This window comes from Stomoxys calcitrans, chromosome 1, assembly GCF_963082655.1.
Source record: "Stomoxys calcitrans chromosome 1, idStoCalc2.1, whole genome shotgun sequence".
Taxonomy (NCBI): domain Eukaryota; kingdom Metazoa; phylum Arthropoda; class Insecta; order Diptera; family Muscidae; genus Stomoxys; species Stomoxys calcitrans.
Window position 1 is genome coordinate 265,588,595 of NC_081552.1, and position 16,691 is coordinate 265,605,285.

A 16,691-nucleotide genomic window follows, 5' to 3' on the forward strand; every position below is an offset into this window, starting at 1 on the left:
TATTGTCCGATGTCGCCGAAATTTCGGACAGTGATTTAGGTTAAGCCCCTTGACATACTTCTGCAATATGGCCCTGATCGATTCAGATTTGGATATAGCTGCCATATAGACCGATCTCTCGGTTTTAGGTTTTGGGGCCATGAAAGGCGCATTTATTGTCCGATTTCGCTGAAATTTGAGACAGTGAGTTTAGTTAGGCTCTCCGATGTCCTTCCTCTTTTTGGCTCAGATCGGTCTAGATTTAGATATAGCTGCCATATAGACCGATCCTCCGATTTAGGGTCTTAGGCCCATAAAAGCCACATTTATTATCCGATTTTGCTGAAATTTATATACTATACTAATAAGTAATCTTTTTTGTCTATTTTCAGGTAAGTTTATCACAAATCAATAAGGCAACTTTACGTACTTTATCAAAAAGCTCTGTCTGTCTGGTAAGATTTTCTTCTTTTCTTTAATGGACACACAAAACAAGTTAACAAAACTAGAAAAGTCATTTCCCCCGCATTTTAGCAAACACATTTTCCATATCGTTATTGAGATAAAAATCTTGTCTTTGCACAAACACACCCACACACATTGTCTGTATTGGAGGGACCACCCACGTATGAGTTATTTTATTGTATTTAGTGCGTGTGTGTGTGTGTTTTTGTGTTCTATATCAAACATTCGCTATCATGGCTTATTAATCACACTCGACTTGGTTTATTGCTCATTAACTTTCGTCAATATGCCAAATGGGATTAATCAGTAGTTTGACCATAATCAGAAACAATATGGGGGCGAAACAGTGTCTGCGGTCAAATAAGTTGACACCAATAATTTTCCCTGGCCTTTGATAATTATCAGTAATCAGACTTTAATTAAAATTTTTCTTGGGTAAAATTTCCATGTGATCAACCAAGTCGAAGGTTGGAGTGGCGTGGGTGGGTGAGTGGTGTGAGCCAAGCGACTGAGGATGGGCAAAAGTTCTTAAAGTGGACGCTCTGACACCCCTGCATCAGAAAGAAAGCCAAGGTTGTTCTCTTTTCTTTTGTGTTGAATTTTTAATTGTTGTCTTGTTTTTTTTTTTTTTTTTTGTATTTTGTGACCGTTTTTTCTTCATCTTCAGCCTTATTTTTATTGCGTCCATAGTGAAAAGAAGACTCTGAATACTCTCGGCGTAGATGAAAACAAAACAAACTAGGGTTTCTTAAAAGGCATACGTCTCGTTTCTTTCATGAAAATCATGGGTATGCGACAGTGTGTCAACATTTTCAAAAGAATGCGCATTTATTAGATGGGGGTGATATCGAGGAGGAGATAATGTCTACTGGGTACTCGAAACCAAATTTTAATTCCATATTACTTTTCTGGTCTCCAATACCTTTCATTTGATACCCTTATTGTGCCCATCGAACCACTTTCGGATATGAGTGGCGTAAGGGGGAGCGGACCCTCACCCGATATCTAAGAAGTAAAAGCGTGCTAAGTTCGGCCGGGCCGAATCTTATATACCTTCCACCATGCAGCGCATTTGTCGAGTTCTTTTCCCGGCATCTCTTCTTAGGCAAAAAATGATATAAGAAAAGATTTCCTGTGCTATTAAAGCGATATCATGATATGATCCGCTTTAGACCACAACTAAATTATATGTTGGAGACCTGTTTAAAATGTCAATGCCAAATGCCAATTCGAATAAGAATTGCGCCCTTTGGGGGCTCAAAAAGTAAAATAGAGAGATCGATTTATATGGGAGCTGTATCGGGCTATAGACCGATTAAGACCATAATAAACACGTATGTTGATGGTCATGAGAGGATCCGTCGTACAAAATTTCAGGCAAATCGGATAAGAATTGCGCCCTCTAGAGGCTCAAGAAGTCAAGACCCAAGATCGGTTTATATGTCAGCTATATCAAAACATGGACCGACATGGCCCATTTACAATACTAACCGACCTACACTAATAAGAAGTATTTGTGCAAAATTTTAAGCGGCTAGCTTTACTCCTTCGGAAGTTAGCGTGCTTTCGACAGACAGGCGGACGGATGGGGGGTATACTAATTTCGGACGGACATGGCTAGATCGACATAAAATGTCGCGACGATCAAGACCCCCTATACTTCGATCCGATTTTGTATGCCAATTTCGAAATCTACTCCTGAATACCTTTCATTTGAGCCCCATATTGAAATGAGCGTCCAATATGTCTTTTTGGGGGAGTTTTGGGGTTGGGGTAGCCCGTTGGGTACTAAGACTCAAATTTTAAGACCATATTCGGATTCTACTCTCCGATAACTTTCATTTGATACCTATATTGTCCCGATCGCTTCACTTTTGATTTTGGGTTGTGTATTTGCCATGAGGGGGAGGGTCCGTCTCCCTTCCGATATCGAAAAATTGTATAGCCTATGTTTCTTTACAGACCAATCTACACAATATGCGAAAACTTCGTCAAAATCGGTTCTGCCATTTTTCAGTCTCTAGGGAACAAACTAACCGAGTCCCATACATCCGTGATTGGCTAATGTTCCATTTTGGGCGTTTTTGTGGGGGTGGAGTGACCTCCTATACTTCGACATGATCTTGTATGACTGATTCGTTATCTACTCCCGCATACTTTTCATTTGATACCCATATTGTCCTTATCGGTCCACTTTTGATTTTGGGTAGTACTTTTGGGGTAAGGGGGAGGGTCCACCCCCCTCCCGATATCAAAAAATTATATAACCTATGTTTCCTTCCAGACCAACCTACACAGTCTGTGAATATTTCAAGGTTATCGGTTCAGCCGTTTTTGAGTCTATACGGAACAAACAAACAAACGCGTTCATCGTCTTAGTCTACAATGGCACGAATTCGATATCCGCATTCAGGGCGAAGTGTTGCCATCCTAAAAAGATATTAGACAGTTAAAGAAGGCGCAGCGGAGCGGGCCCGGTTCGGCTAGTTTTATATATAAGAAGACTAAAGATAAACGATATAAGTGCCCTTCATATATGTTCATCGACCAAAAATTAAATCAAAAAATTTTTTTTTATTATGATTTAACTACCATTCCTATTATAAAAACTTTCAAAGTTCCAACCCCTTATCTTCTCTAAAATCTCTATGTAATTTTAACCACATGTACCACCCATATGAATGTAGCCGCATATGGTATAGGTGCATGCCGCTTATTTGCTAGTGTATGTCTCTGAGTGAGTGCAGCAGTGACAATAACAGAAAAAAACAAGTAAAAGCGTGCTAAGTTCGGCCGGGCCGAATCTTATATACCCTCCACCATGGATCGCATTTGTCGAGTTCTTTTCCCGGCATCTCTTCTTAGGCAAAAAAGGATATAAGAAAAAATTTCATTCCAATCGGATAAGAATTGCGCACTCTAGAGGCTCAAGAAGTCAAGACCCAAGATCGGTTTATATGGCAGCTGTATCAGGTTATGGACCGATTTGAACCATACTTGGCACAGTTGTTGGATGTCATAACAAAACACGTCGTGCAAAATTTCATTCCAATCGGATAAGAATTGCGCACTCTAGAGGCTCAAGAAGTCAAGACCCAAGATCGGTTTATATGGCAGCTATATCAGGTTATGGACCGATTTGAACCATACTTAACACAGTTGTTGGATATCGTAACGAAACACGTCGTGCAAAATTTCATTTCAATCGGATAAGAATTGCGCACTCTAGAGGCTCAAGAAGTCAAGACCCAAGATCGGTTTATATGGCAGCTGTATCAGGTTATGGACCGATTTGAACCATACTTGGCACAGTTGTTGGATGTCATAACAAAACACGTCGTGCAAAATTTCATCCCAATCGGATAAGAATTGCGCACTCTAGAGCCTCAAGAAGTCAAGACCCAAGATCGGTTTATATGGCAGCTATATCAAAACATGGACCGATATGGCCCATTTACAATACCAACCGACCTACACTAATAAGAAGTATTTGTGCAAAATTTCAAGCGGCTAGCTTTACTCCTTCGGAAGTTAGCGTGCTTTCGACAGACAGACGGACGGACGGACGGACGGACGGACGGACGGATGGACGGACGGACGGACGGACGGACAGACGGACGGACATGGCTAGATCGACATAAAATTTCACGACGATCAAGAATATATATACTTTATGGGGTCTCAGACGAATATTTCGAGTAGTTACAAACAGAATGACGAAATTAGTATACCCCCCATCTTATGGTGGAGGGTATAAAAATGCAACCAGAACATATTTAAACAACGACTTCTTTTGTAGGAGAAATAGAAAAGTGTTTATGTGTATCTTTCATGCTGCGTCCGTGTGTCTTGCGTGTACGAGTATGTGTGCGTATTCTAACAAACAAGCACACTTGCACATGCTTGCATGCATAGTTTTTGCATTGCTTGCTTATTTTTTGCCATTGCTGTGAACAAGCAAAATGCCCTTAAGCACATGATATGTTGCTATTGTTGGTACATTTGCTTGTACTTGGTTGTTGTTTATTTTTTGTTTTTTTTTTTTTTTTTGTTTTGAATTTTATCTCTTAGCCATATTCATATACATGGGCTTCCATTCATTCATTCATTCATTCGGGCTGCACTTGGTGCGTGTGAAGATAAAATATATTTTCGTTGCACTTCTTATAAATAAGACTATGTGAAGTGTTTATGTACTCGTTTTGTCACCCATATGCTTTAAAAAGGCTGCACATGCATACGTCCCATAAGGATCTAGACATAGCGGCCCCGTATCCAGAGGTACTACCGCTTGCTGTGTAAAACGCATGGCAGGTTGCTGATGTTCAAGTCTTAAGTTCGTTGCAAGTAAACATTAGTTTTCCGTTGGAGAACACAGCTCTATTTGTGTTTATTTGAAAAAAAAAAAACTTCCTCCTTTTCCCTTTGCCAAGTGTGAATGTGCTGTTGTGACAGCAGAGTTTCTTTGCGTTCGCTCAAAGAATCGCCTCAAGTCGTTGAGATTATTAAAATCCTTCGACTGAGAAAATGTAGCACCCAGCAGTCTGCCCAAATGGGCGTTTGGTGGCAAAGCGGCTAGTCTTGGGAAGGCAACATAGAACGCATGTCTTGGATAGCTCCTTTCTAGGGATGTTTTGAGGTGGTTCGTATTCGTATTTACTTGGCATTTCAGGCAAGTTTAAAGTTTGAGTAGTTTAAAGCGAAATAGGAACAGAAATTTTGTTACAATAAGAAGGAGAATATTACAACAGAATAAAGTTGTTATAGGCAGTGATTTGTTTATGATCTAATTGGCAGTCATAAATTTAAATGTAGGGGGAATTTTCGTGTAGCAATGGTCTGTTAGATGAGTGCATTTTGGACATTCTCTCCCCATCGCATATCTCTGTGCAAATATTGACATTGTTTCATAAATGGATTCTCCAGCAACAATGGGTCCTAAATGAAAAGTATTAGAAAGTAGAGAACGAGACTTTTATATATTTTCAGGATCAAGTGTCTGGGTCGCCTCCCCACCTCCAAAGCACACCACAATATTTATCACTCTTAGCAATATGGGGCTCAAAGAAAGGTATTTGGTATCCAATTGCGGTGCCAAAAAATTGGGTGCCCGGCCCACCCCCATATTGCCATGTTCGGTAAGTATGTCCTGTTTAAGGATGTGTCTGGGGTGTGACCAGGCATTTGGCTACTGCCAAATACCTTTTCTTTGAACCCCATATAAGCATGATCAAGAAATTTCCTATTGGGGGGTGCCTATTGGGGTGAGGCGACTTTATGGGAGTTAGAGCGCCATTCATAAACTTGGAAACAAATTTAAGTCTGATATTCGTTCTTTACTCACAAATAACTTTCTTTTCAACCCCATATAGTCATGATCAGCTAATATAACGATTTGGGGATTGGTTTAAGGGTTGGGGCGGCCCCCCATCTCTTGGACCTCATTCGTAATCCACTATCAATTTGGGGTGGTTTTAGGTTTGGGACGGCTCCCTAGGTACTTGAAACCCAATTTTAAATATAATATTCGAACTCTACTCTCGAATAGCTTTCATTTGAGTTCTATATTGTTCCGATTGATCCACTTTTGATTTTCATCATTGCTGTTGGGGTAAGGAAGTTTTAATATTTTATAAAATTTTAGCTCATGTTTCGCACCACACAAAAACAAATCATGGCATAGTACCTTACAAATGTTGCCAGCATTAGGAGGGGAAAACCACCGCTGAAATTTTTTTTTTGATGGTCTCGTCAGGATTCGAACCCAGGCGTTCAGCATCATAGGCAGACATGCTAACCACTGCGCAACGGTGGCCTAACCAAACTCACTGTTCCAAATTTTGGCGACATCGGACAATAAATGCGCTTTTTATGCGCTCAAAGCCTTAAATCGAGAGATCGGTCTATATGGCAGCTATATCCAAATCTGAACTGATATGAGCCAAATTGAAAAAAAAAAACAAGTAAAAGCGTGCTAAGTTCGGCCGGGCCGAATCTTATATACCCTCCACCATGGATCGCATTTGTCGAGTTCTTTTCCCGGCATCTCTTCTTAGGCAAAAAAGGATATAAGAAAAGAGTTGCTCTACTATTAAAACGATATCAAGATATGGTCCGGTTCGGACCACAATAAAATTATATGTTGGAGACCTGTGTAAAATTTCAGCCAATTCGTATAAGAATTGCGCCCATTAGGGCTCACGAAGTAAAATAGAGAGAACGATTTATATGGGATCTGTATCGGGCTATAGACCGATTTAGACCATAATAAACACGTTTGTAGATGGTCATGAGAGGATCCGTCGTACAAAATTTCAGGAATATCGGATAATAATTGCGACCTCTAAGGGTCAAGAAGTCAAGATCCCAGATCGGTTTATATGGCAGCTATATCAGGTTATGAACCGACTTGTACTTTATTTGACACAGTTGTTGAAAGTAAAAATAAAATACGTCATGCAAAATTTCAGCCAAATCGGATAGGAGTTGCGCCCTCTAAAAGCTCAAAAAGTCAAATCCCCAGATCTGTTTATATGACAGCTATATCAGGTTATGGACCGATTTCAACCATACTTGGCACAGTTGTTGGATATCATAGCGAAATACTTCGTGCAAAAATTCATTCAAATCGGATAAGAATTGTGCCCTCTAGAGGCTCAAGAAGTCAAGACCCAAGATCGGTTTAAATGGCAGCTATATCAGGTTATGGACCGATTTAAACCATACTTGGCACAGTTGTTGGGTATCATAACAAAACACGTCGTGCAAAATTTCATTCTGATCGGATAAGAATTGCGCACGCTAGAGGCTCAAGAAGTCAAGACCCAAGATCGGTTTATATGGCAGCTATATCAGGTTATGGACCTATTTGAACTATACTTGGCGCAGTTGTTGGATATCATAACAAAACACGTCTTGCAAAATTTCATTCCAATCGGATAAGAATTGCGCACTCTAGAGGCTCAAGAAGTCAAGACCCAAGATCGGTTTATATGGCAGCTATATCAAAACATGGACCGATATGGCCCATTTACAATACCAACCGACCTACACTAATAAGAAGTATTTGTGCAAAATTTCAAGCGGCTAGCTTTACTCCTTCGGAAGTTAGCGTGCTTTCGACAGACAGACGGACGGACGGACGGACGGACGGACAGACGGACGGACATGGCTAGATCGACATAAAATATCACGACGATCAAGAATATATATACTTTATGGGGTCTCAGACGAATATTTCGAGTAGTTACAAACAGAATGACGAAATTAGTATACCCCCCATCTTATGGTGGAGGGTATAAAAACGTCGAAGGGACCAACACAACTCACTGTTCCGAATTTCTGCGACATCGGACAATAAATGCGCCTTTTATGGGTCCAAAACATTAAATCGAGAGATCGGTCTATATGGCAGCCATATCCAAATCTGAACCGATCTGGGCCAAATTGAAAAAGGATGTCGAAGGGCCTAACACAATTCACTGTCCCGAATTTCGGCAAAATCGGATAATAAATGTGGCTTTTATGGGCCTAAGACCCTAAATCGGCGAATCGATCTATATAGCTGTTATATCCAAATCTGAACCGATTTGAACAAAATTGAATAGAGATGTCGAAGGGCCTTACACAACTCACTGTCCCAAATTTCATCAAAATCGGATAATAAATGTGGCTGTTATGGGCCTAAGACCCTAACTCTGCGGATCGGTCTATATGACAGCTATATCCAAATCTGATCCGATCTGAACCAAATTGAATAGAGATGTCGAAGGGCCTTACACAACTCACTGTCCCAAATTTCAGCATAATCGGATAATAAATGTGGCTTTTATGTGCCTAAGACCCTAAATCGGCGGATCGGTCTATATAGGGGCTATATCAAAATATAATCTGATATAGTCCATCTTTGAACTTAACCTGCTTATGGACAAAAAAGGAATCTGTGCAAAGTTTCAGCTCAATATCTCTATTTTTAAAGACTTTAGCGTGATTTCAAAGACGGACGGACAGACGGATCGATGGACAGACAAACGGACGAACAGACAGACAGACGGACGGACGGACAAACGGACGGAAGGACTGACGGACGGGCAGACGGAGGGTTAGATGGACGGAAGACGGGCGGACAGACAGACACACAGACAGACGGACGGACGGACAGACGGACGGACAGACGGACAGACGGACAGACGGACGGACGGACGGACAGACGGTTGGACGGACGGACAGACACGACGGACAGACATGGCTAGATCAAGAATATATATTCTTTATAGGGTCGAAAATGGATATTTCGATGTGTTGCAAACCGAATGAAAAAATGATTATACCCCCACTCCTTCGGTGGTGGCTATAGAAAAGGTAAAGACTGCGCACTCACTTATAAAAGACTGAGAATTTGCTATTTCTTTCATCTGCTAGAGCTTCTTGACGCCTTTGAACTTAAAAAAATAAAAAAAAATATTAATCTAATATATATTCACAGGCCATTAAACAATGGTGGTGCATTTTAAAACCACTCATAAAAATTTAGATATTCAATAAAAAGTTCTCACAATCGAATGAAAAAAAAAAACTGTCCGGTAAATTTTATTTAATTATCAATTTTCTATACAGACCTGTGACCGTTGGCAGACCGGATACCCGACCAATGCTTGCTGCCCTTTGCTTAAAAACCCAATCAATAGAAACAAAATATATTCACATAAAAGGATACTGTGTATGCATAAATTTTATAAAAAATACAAAAAAAAACACTTCCTTCTTCATCTTCTATTCGAGCATAACATTATGTAGACATTGCCATATCTGCGAAAAAGGAAAAGGAGAATGTAGGGAAAGTTTAAAAATAAAGCAACGCACACACACACACACACACAGAAGGGAAGGGAATCCAGAGCAGAGTGAGCAACATCCATTCAATTTAACTGACGGACTGACAGAGTTATCCATTTTTGTAATGTAATAAAATCAATTGAATTCACCTGTGAGACCCTATTACCTTTTTCCCCTTCTTAGTTCTCTTCCCCCCCACCCACCCTTTGCACACCTGTAACGAAAGAGGAAAAACGTCAGCTTTAACATTTTGCTTCATTTCATGGAAATGTGAACGTGAGCACTCCCGAGTGTGTAAGGATGGGTGTTAGTGTGGCTGACTGGCCATAGGTGGACACTTCTTTCATGAAACCAGCTGCCGGCTTTTCCCATGCATAAGAAACCTTAAAGCTGCACAGTGGGTTAGGGTTTAGGGTTTTAAAAACAATTTTTTAGTAAGTTGAGGAGATAAATGCATTAACCATGGCCCTGTAGTGAGAATCGGGCGATACAAAATATATGTATATAAGCGCAACCGGGCCCGATCCGCAGCGCCTTCTTTTACTTTATATGGAACAAAATTTTCGTTGGAATATTTATTTTCGACAATTAAAGAGCTTTAAATCAAATACCATGCTACGAAAACATTGATATCAGATTCATGGTCTACTCCCAAATTTTTTTCATTGGAGCCCCATTTTCCCATATTCTGGTGGGGTGGCCCCATAGACACTTTTCCCGAATATTGATATCAGATTTGTGCTTTACTCCCAAATACCTTTCATTTGAGCCCCATGTGGCTATGGTCATAAATGTGTCCACTTTAGGGGGGAGGTTTTTGGGGAGAGGCGGCCCCCCAAAACACTTGGTCCCATATTTGGATATCAGATTCGAATTCTACACATTTAAGCCCCATATTGCCATGGTCAGTAAATAAGTCCTGTTTGGGGGGTAATATGGAGAGGGGGTGGACCTGATTGGTCTAAATATATGGAGAGGGGGTGGACCCACAGAAACTTGGTCCCACATTTGGATATCAGATTCGTATTCTACTTGCAAATACCTTTCATTTGAGTCCCATATTGCCATGGTCGGTAAATACGTCCGACTTATGGGTCCGACAATTGCATATCAGATATGTTTTTTTATCCTAAATACCTTTCATTTGAGTCCCATATTGTCGTGATTAGTCTAAATATATGTTTGGTAGGTTTTAGGGTGGGGCGGCCCCCCTAGGTACGCCTTTCGAAATTTGGATACCAAATTTTTATTTGTAGGATTCTATATGAGAGCACACAAAATTTCGCTTAAATCGCACCACCCATCTCCGACATCTGGCGTTTCTGAAAATTAGTGTAAGGAGGAGGGTCCCCCCCCCCCCTCAGATATCAAAGAATGTAGTACCCTATTTTCACAACGGGATCATTATGCACCATCTGTGAAAATTTCAAGAAAATCGGTTTAGCCGTTTCTGAGACTATAAACGTATAATCTCAATAACGGCTGAACCGATTACCATGAAATTTTCAGAGATTGTGTTGGTTGGTCTGAAAGGAAACATAGGCTATATAAATTTTCGATATCGGGAGGGGACGGACCCTCCCCCTTACCCCAAAAGTATCACCCAAAAATAAAATTGGATCGATCGGGGCAATATGGGATTCAAATGAAAGGTATTCAAGAGTTGAGTTCTAATTTCATAATAAAAGTTGGGTCCAAGTACCTGGGGGCCGCTCCAGGCCCAAAATCCCTTAAAATAGGTTCATTTGACGATCATGGCAATATGGGACTCAAATGAAAGGTATTCGGGAGTAGATTACGAATATGGTCAGGAAGTAGGAATAGGCTTTATAATTTATTGATAACAGAAGGGCGCGGAGCCTCCACTGTTACCCCGACAACACAACCCAAAATCAAAAGTGGACCGACAATTTGGGTATCAAATGAGAAGTGTGCGGGAGTAGATAACGAATATGGCATATAAATTCAAGTCGAAGTGTAGGTTGTCACCCCACCCCCACAAAAACGCCCAAAATGGGCACATCACACAATCACGGATATACGGGTCTCGGTTTGTTTGTTCCGTATAGACTGAAAAACGGCAGAACCGATTTTTTCGAAATTTTCCATATTGTGTACATTGGTCTGAAAGGAAACATAGGCTATATAATATTTCGGTATCGGAAGGGAGACTGAGCCAAAAGCACCACCCAAATTCAAAAGTGGACCGATCGGGACAATATAGATATCAAATGAAAGGTATTGGAGAGAAGTATTAAAATCTGAGTCTAAGAAACCAACCCCAAAACTCCCCCAAACAGACATATTGGACACTCAATTCAATATGGGGCCCAAATTAAAGGTATTCGAGATATAGATGTCGAATCTGGCATACATAATCAGATCGTAGTATAGGGGGTCACCCCACCCCCACAAAAACGCCCAAAATGGGCACATTAGACAATGATGGATATATGGGACTCGGTTTGCTAGTTCGGTATAGACTGAATCGACAGAATCGATTTTCTCAAAAATTTCGCATATTGCGTAAGTAAGTCTGTAAGGAAACATAGGCTGTATAATTTTTCGATATCGGAAGGGGGACGGACCCTCCCCCTCACGACAAAAACACAACCCAAAATCAAAAATGAACCGATCGGGACAATATAGGTATCAAATGAAAGGTATTGGAGTGTAGAATCCGAATATGGTCTTAAAATTTGAGTTTAAGTACCCATCGGGCCGCCCCAACCCAAAACTCCCCCAAACTGACATATTGGACGTTAATTTCAATATGGGGCTCAAATGAAAGGTTTTCGGAATATAGATTTCGAATCTGGCGTACATAATCAGATCGAAGTATAGGGGGTTACGCCACCCCTCAAAACGCCATTAGACCCATTATGACTATATGATACTTGGCTGCGCAGATTTTCTTAAAATTTTCATAGATTGTGTACGTTTCTCTAGAAGGAAACATAGGCGATATAGTTTTTTATACCCTCCACCATAGGATGGGGGTATACTGAATTCGTCATTCTGTTTGTAACACATCGAAATATGTGTCTGAGACCCCATGAAGTATATATATTCTTGATCGTCATGTAATTTTAAGTCGATCTAGCCCGTCCGTCCGTATGTCCGTCCGTCCGTCTGTCTGTCGAAAGCACGCTAACTTTCGAAGGAGTAGAGCTAGCCGCTTGAAATTTTGCACAAATACATTTTATTAGTGTTGGTCGGCTGGGATTGTAAATGGGCCAAATCGGTCCATGTTTTGTTATAGCTGCCATATAAACCGATCTTGGGTCTTGACTTCTTGAGCCTCTAGAGGGCGCAATTTTTAAACGATTGAAATGAAATTTTGCGCGACGTGTTTCGCTATGACTTCCAACAACTGTGCTAAGTTAGGTTCAAATCAGTCAATAACCTGATATAGCTGCCATCTAAACCGATCTTGGGTCTTGACTACTTGAGCCTCCAGAGGGCGCAATTCTCATCCGAGTTGGCTGAAATTTTGCATGAGGTGTTTTGTTATCACTTCCAACAACTGTGTTAAGTATGATTCAAATCGGTTCATAATCTGGTATAGCTGTCATATAAGCCGATTTGGGGTCTTGACTTCTTGAGCCTCTAGAGGGCGCAATTCTCATCCGATTTGGCTGAAATTTCGCATGAGGTGCTTTGGTATCAATACCAACAACTGCACTGAGTGTGGTTTAAATCGGTTTATGTTTTGATATAGCTGTCATAAAAACCGATCTTGAGTCATGACTTCTTGAGCCTCTAGAGGGCGCAATTCTCATCCGATTTGGCAGAAATTTTGTACAACGGCTACTCTCATGAGTTTCAACATACGTGTCTAATATGGTCTGAATCGGTCAATAGCTTGATACAGCTCCCATATAAACCTATCTCCCGATTTTGCTTCTTCAGCCCCTACAAGGCGCAATTCTCATCCGAATGAACTGAAATATTACACAATGACTTCTACAATGTTCTGCATTCATTTATGGTCCAAATCGGACTATAACTTGATATAGCTCCAATTGCATAACAGTTCTTATTCAATATGCTTTGATTGCCTAATAAGAGATACCTCGCATAGAACTTGACAAATGCGATCCATGGTGAAGGGTATATAGTTATTAGAGCGCACAACAAGCCGATTACTGACTTAGGTGTATGTCCATAGTGGCATGGGACGGATAAATATCTGCACCTTCTTTTCAACCTAACCTAACCTTAGGCAGTTTTTGCCTTGCGAAGGAATGGGTACTTTCATTCAATTCAATTCATTTATTCATCCAATCATTAAGGTACTATTTACAAATTTAATTACAATAGTTTATGAGATCTATCTTAATTTAGATATTACAGCATATAATTCTTGTGCGTTTGTTTCAGGTACTTGTGATTTTAGGCAATGAAAGACATGTTAAGGTAAAAATTGGGATAGAAAAACCTTATCTAACAAAAATAAAGGGATTTTCAAACATAATTTGGAAATTTAATGCTTATAACTAGGTTATTTATATACAATAATCTACTATAAACAAAATTTTCCAGTTTGTTGATGAAATAGTTATACATAATTATTCTATGCATTCTCTAATTATTTCATAAATAGAGTTTCTTACTTTTGTAAAAAAATTTAAATTTTGTCTTTCTATGAAATCGCGATATTTTTCATAGCCAGTTTCATCATGTAGAGATTGTGTTGGGAATCTCCAGTGTTTATTGTGTATCATTTTCAAACATTTGTTCTGAATGATTTGCATTTTTTTGATGTGGCATCTAGCAGCCTTATACCAAACGGGTGATGCATATGATAAAATAGGTCTAATGACGCATTTATAAATAAGATTTTTGTTTTTCAGATTAAGTGGTGAGCGACGATTTAATATGGGCCACAGTGCTCGCAATGACTTAACCGCTTTTTCGCAGGCGCTATTTATATGTTTGCTAAACAGAAGTTTATGGTCAAAAGTAACACCAAGATATTTAACAATCTTTTGTATCTCTATATTGTTTCCATTAAAAATAATTGGACGGGCTGGATTCCTTTTTGGGGATTTATTATAGGGAAATATTATAGCTTGTGTCTTCGCATGATTGATTTTAATTTTCCACTTCGTGAAATATTTGTTGCAGCTTTCTAAACTTTTCTCCATCTTTTTGAGTAGTGCACTGGTAAGTTTGCTGCTCGAGATTAGTGCCGTGTCGTCAGCGTAGTAGGCAACGTTGAATGATCTAGTGTGTTTGAAGTCAGATGTGTACAGAGAGTATAATATTGGCGATAATATTGAGCCTTGCGGTAGACCTGCAGGGATACTTTTGAACGATGAAGATCTGTTGTTGACGGATACACAGAAGCTACGATTTTTTAAATAATCGGCAATAATTTTGCACAAGTATTCCGGAAAATTCATGGAAATTAATTTATAGATTAGCCCATTGTGCCACACAGTGTCGAATGCTTTCTCGATGTCTAACAAAACCATACCTGTGGACTTTTTGCATGATTTGTTTAATAGAATTTTATTGCAGATCCGTTTCGTTTGGTGGACTGTGCTATGGTCTCTTTTGAATCCAAATTGTTCTTTAATTATAAGATTATTTGCTACAGCAAATTCGTTCATTCTGTAGAGAATACATTTTTCATAAATTTTGCCTAGATTACTTAATAGACTTATAGGTCTGTAGCTGCTGGGATTGTTCCTGGGCTTGGAAGCTTTATGTACAGCCACAACTTTAGCTTTTTTGAATTCCGACGGAAAATAATTTAGCTTCATACAACTATTAAATATTCGTACTAGAAGTTTGACTGCTTCTTCAGGCAAATTTTTTAGCAAAATATTGGGAATGTTGTCCAGTCCTGGAGTTTTCGTGGCTTTAATTTGGAGCAGAATAGATGTTAATTCGCTTTCGGTAATAAGCACCACATTACTCCCATCAGGCGGGTTTGAATTGAAATTTTCCACAGTTCTCAAGATATTATGTTCTGAGGGATGTTTGTAATTTTGAGTAAGTATATGACTGTTTAAAAATGTGTTAGCAAGAATTTCAGCCTTTTCTTCATCTGACACCAATTTATCATTACCAACTTCAAGGGGTGGTAATTGCATTTTTCGTTTTCCTCTCAGACTTCTACTTACTTTCCAAAATTTTTTGTCTCCTGGGGTCATGTTCTCCAGTAAATATGACCATTGTCGGTTTCGCTCTTTATTTATTTGCCTGTTTATCGTCTTAGTTAAGAACCTGATGCATTGATTGTATACTAACGTGGCTCGATCATCAGAGGAGCGATTTGCCTTTCTCTTGAATTTATTCCTTTCACGTATATTCCTCATTGTACAAGCTGGAAGGGAAGCTACTTTGGAATGAAATTTTCGAGGAACTGCTCTATCTCTTGCTCTTAGAATCAAATGCTTAAATGCTTCTAATTCTCTATTAATGGCACATGTCGTGTGGTAAGAATTGGTCGAAAATCTAATATGACTACGGACTTCCCGCTTAAATAATCTCCAATTGCATTGCGCGTAGTCATAACCACTAGTTTCAACAGAATTGAAGGCTGAACATCTTATAGTACACATGACTGGGCGGTGATCTGATGGAATCTCATATCCAAGGGTTTTGAGATGCATCGAGAGAGAGGTGTTACTCAAAACTAAGTCTACAGTAGAAGGGGTTCTATTGTTTTGGTGTGGATAGAGAGTGGGGCTGTCAGAATGAAAAACGAAGAAGTTGCACTGGTGTTGTAAAGAATTTAGAACGGTGCCTGCGCGATTATTTGATTCACACCTCCATGAAGTGTGTTTCGAATTTAAATCGCCAAGTAGAATAAATTCTCTACTGCATTGAGTTAAAGCTATCACGTCGTTCTTAAAGTTGGCCGTATACCTGGGGCAGTAAGCGGTGCATAAAACTATACGTCTCTGATTTATTGTAACTTCTATTGATAAGTTCTCAATATTTGTGGTACGCGTTAATGGTAAAAGTCTGTGTTCAATAGACCTATGAACCAAGAGAGCCACACCTCCTCCTCTTGTATCAGTTCTATCGTTTCTGTATAACAGATAATTGCAGAAGTATGGCCTGTGGTCCGAAGTGAAAAAAGTTTCATTAAGTGACGCTACATGAATACTGTGCTTTTCAAGTAACACTTCAAATTGCTTTAGAGTAGAATAGTTCGAAATTCCATTTGAATTCCAGTGAAGAATGCGAAATTGCTGATTATTTAATGTCATAAGCGTGTTTTACCATGGACATTACTACATACATTTGCTGCACCTTGTTAGTGCATTGACTAAGCTCACTAAGAGCTGAGTTGAATATATCAAACAACTCATCGATAGAAAAGAGATCATTTTGATTGTTATCTCTTAAATGTGCTGCGTAAGAGCTTCGTTCATTGCGAAGACTATTAAAGT

General features: G+C 39.6%; 1 protein-coding gene across 6 annotated transcripts in view; it reads left to right on the forward strand.

Annotated features, from left to right (window-relative positions):
- The window catches only part of LOC106091469 (RNA-binding protein Musashi homolog Rbp6), a 1,151,181-nt gene that overhangs the window by 745,005 nt on the left and 389,485 nt on the right, over window positions 1-16,691 (forward strand). The window lies entirely within an intron of this gene.